Consider the following 3,761-nt stretch of genomic DNA (forward strand, 5'->3'; position numbering starts at 1 on the left):
TAGCTTTTGTATTACTCGCAGTCTAGTAGTCGAAACCACTACGCGCGCCCGTCGTTGAAAAGTTTACGTGCGACCCTGTGTGTATATTTTTTTTACAATTTGAACATACGATTGGAGTTTTATTTGTATTGTTTTTATCTAAAATGGCTTGTAGGCCTATTAGCAATTCTCAGATAATCGCCCAATTGCAAGAAGAAGATATACACTCGGCTGTAAGCGAATCGACTCACTCTCCAAGCGCGCATTCAGAGCCGCTGCAATTGAAAACGCCAGATGTAATTTGTTACAATATTATTTTTTCTTAAAGCTTGAAAACCTAGCTTTCCATTGACATCTTTTTCATGGAAATCTGTACGGAAGTTATTTTTTTAAAAACAATCTTAGCCAAAGTGCAGGATAATAGGAAATTTTACCAAAGGGATTGATGTGATTGAAGTGAAATAAAAGACATTATGAACATTTTAAAATTGTTGAGTTGGTATAATTAATATCGGGTGTTACCTCCTCTTGCGCTAAAAACTGATTGCATTTGATTTACCATCGAACAGACCATTTTTTTTTATAGTGGCTTGGGGCATAGCCTCCCACTCCTCTAATAATGCCGGATTTCTGGTCCGAACGTTTCGTTACAATACATCCCACAAATGCTCAATCGGATTCATGTCTGGGCTGAGCGCAGGCCAGTCCACCGTCGGTATATCGACTTCATTGAGGTATTCCCTAGTGACACGTACATTGTGACACCGGGCATTATCATGCATTAACATAAATTTATCCCCAATGAACCTGGCATACGGAACGACATGATCCGAGAGAACATCTATGATGTAGGTCAGCAGTCAGTCCTCCTCCTCGGTGTCCTGCAGGCACGAAAACGAGCTACGTTTTTTCGTCAAAAGAAATCCCGAACCACATCATACAAGAACCGCCCCCTTAGGCAACTGTTTCATTGAAACAGCACTGCGCAAACCATTCTTCTAGACGCCTGTTGACCTGATCTATCCTGTCATGCAAACACATTCTGCATTCGTCAGTGGACAGGACAGAACGCCATTGGTCGATGCTCCATTCGAGACGCTACCGAGCAAATTGAAGTCGAGATTGCTGGTGTCTTGTGGCCAATTTGGGGTCTTTGGCAGCCCATTTTGGAGTGAGGTTGGCTTCTCTCAGGTGTTTTCTTACTGTTCACTCACTAACAGCTACTCCGTGTACTTGTCAGAGCTCTTGTTCCACATCAACGGCGTTCAAATGGCGATTTCAAATTGACGTCGATACAATTAATCCATCGTAAACGGCGGAAATGCAACGTTTATTGCTGGTTCTTGGTCTTCGAAAAAAGCCGCCAGTCTCTTGGAAGCGTCTGTAAACTCTTGAAACAGCAAATTGCGACAAACTAAACTGTCGAGCTACTGCACGCTGGCTAAGGCCCTGTAGGAACAACGCAAAAACTTGAGCGCTCTATTCCGGTGTTGTATCCATGATGTCGTCCAAATAATGAGTGCAGGTAACATCTGATAAGCGATTGACAACTTTATGACAACACAATTGCCTTTTATACGGAATTACAGTCCGCAAATAGTGGCCATCACAACGAGCACAATTCCCGCTACTTCAATTTGGCACCAATTTAAAAAAAAGTATTGTACTGAGTTTTATGATAATGATATCATTCGAAAGCTAGGTTTTTAAGCTTTAAGAAAAAGTAATTTTGTAACAAAAGTACATCTGCGTTTTCAAATGCAGCGGCTTTGAGTGCGCGCTTGGGGAGTGAATCGATTCGTTTGCCCGCGAGTGTAGATAGTGAATTAGAGCTAAGTGATGATTGGTCCAGGGAGGAAGGCTTCCGACCATATTTCTGAAGTAGAAAGTAATGACTAAATTCAAAATAATAAAAAGGTTAGATGTATTCGACTCATAGGAAAAATAATACATAGCCATTGACGCTCTTCCTCAGTCTTTTAGAAATTGCTGGAATCAATACCATGGTAATCTTGATGGGAAATGAGGTGGTAATATAATAACTAATGTACTTATGAGCCTTACGTATTGAATTAACAAAAGTATATCATCCACAGAATAGCCATATTGATGAATATTGCAAGAAAACTGAAATAATATATTCATTATATAGTTTGCAGATTGGTATTAATGAACCAAGCACAAGTTCCATCGCGTGTAGAGGAACCTGTAAAACGTTTCCATTTCTATTTTTAATTCCTTATACTAAGATGAGTGTTATGAACATAATAATAAACAATTCTGTAGTTATTTGGTATTTCAAATCCCTTAAATGTCCAAGTAGTCTTTTAGGTTACGCGCGACCTCTCCCGCTACAAATGACCGCGCGCCTGCTTGAGGGTTAACCACTAGGCTAGGCTACTGCTTTTACAACAGTTTTAGGCATTTGGAAGTTTCTAGATCATTCCAGAATTTTTCAGAACTTTCTAGATCATTCTAGAAGTTCTCTAAAACTCTATAGAAAGATTACAACCATCGCACATATGTTGGAAATGTCTAGATCATTCCAGGATTTTTTTGAACTTTCTAGAAGATTCTAGATTGATTAGGTACATCAATTGCATACATTTTGAAACTTTCTTTGATAATTTCAGACTTTTTTTATAATTTTCCAGAAGCTCACATGAGTTAGAGATGGACATTTATATATTATTTCACATTTACATTAGTAAGAGAAGGACAGATAAGTATTATTTCACATTTTCACTATCCACAACCACCCACTTCCACCCACCCCGACCAAACTCTCTTACGCACAACAGGAGACCAATCGGTATTTGCCATCCCAACAGGAAGTTGATCGGAGTTGCGGATGATAGAAAAAACTGTAAATTTACGTACTGAAATTACCATTTTATATATTTAATTTAATTAATAATTCATTTGAGGATGGAATTGAATTAATAGCACGTGGCATGTTGGCTGTAGTGGTGTGGTTTCATAAAGTCCATATCTCCGATTAACCTGATTTTGACATGTTTATTACAAATATTCCAAGCAATCTATCCACAAATTTAATTTGCAAGGTCAAATTTAAATACATACTTTATTTTGTGACAAAAACTAAGCCAGCGACAATTTTTACAATTTAGCGACTAAAACGTTGTTTTTCCGGGAGCGATGATACCAGTATATTTTTCTAGTATATAGGATTGGTTAGGATCATATTTTTAGTAAAATACGTTGAAATTTATCTAATCAGGAAGGCACATCTTTATAACAGCCATATAGACCAAACACTGGTGGTATGTTAACCGTCATACCGGAATAAAGAACTAACTTCTAAAAATTCCCATGTTAAAAAGTCTGCGGACTAAGTTGTGCGTTATTCCTACATTCCTATATAATTTGAGGTTCTATAACTAAACACACAATCAATATTTTGTCAGACAGTCAAAAGAGTGTTAACTGTATGACTTTTTTCGCCATAATTCGCAGAGCTCTCGTGGCGCAATGGCTAGCGCATTCGGCTGAGAAGCTGGGAGGTCGGTGGTTCGATTCCACCCGAGAGCATTGATATGTGATCGGAGCCTTTTTTTTATTCGTTATTTTCTTTTGAATATATTTTAGTCTTTTTATTGTTGTAATTTTGTTATTTATAAATCATATCATGTTTATTTTTATTTTTTTTATTTAGTTTTATAATATTTTAAATAATTAAATATAAATTGTAATAAAATTGTAATAAAATATAAATAATTAAATATAATTGTAAATCTTTTCTACTGTTAAATGTAGCCAAC

At 37.0% G+C, this 3,761-nt stretch overlaps 1 non-coding gene across 1 annotated transcript; it reads left to right on the forward strand.

Annotated features, from left to right (window-relative positions):
- Window positions 1-3,457: 3,457 nt before the first annotated feature.
- TRNAL-GAG (transfer RNA leucine (anticodon GAG)) lies at window positions 3,458-3,531 on the forward strand. The gene has a single exon. It is a non-coding gene; the product is annotated as a tRNA-Leu (tRNA).
- The last annotated feature ends 230 nt before the right edge of the window (window positions 3,532-3,761 follow it).

The sequence above is a fragment of the Epargyreus clarus genome, unplaced genomic scaffold, assembly GCF_041222505.1.
Source record: "Epargyreus clarus isolate Ecla_fem2 unplaced genomic scaffold, WU_Ecla_fem_2.2 ptg000007l, whole genome shotgun sequence".
Lineage (NCBI taxonomy): Eukaryota > Metazoa > Arthropoda > Insecta > Lepidoptera > Hesperiidae > Epargyreus > Epargyreus clarus.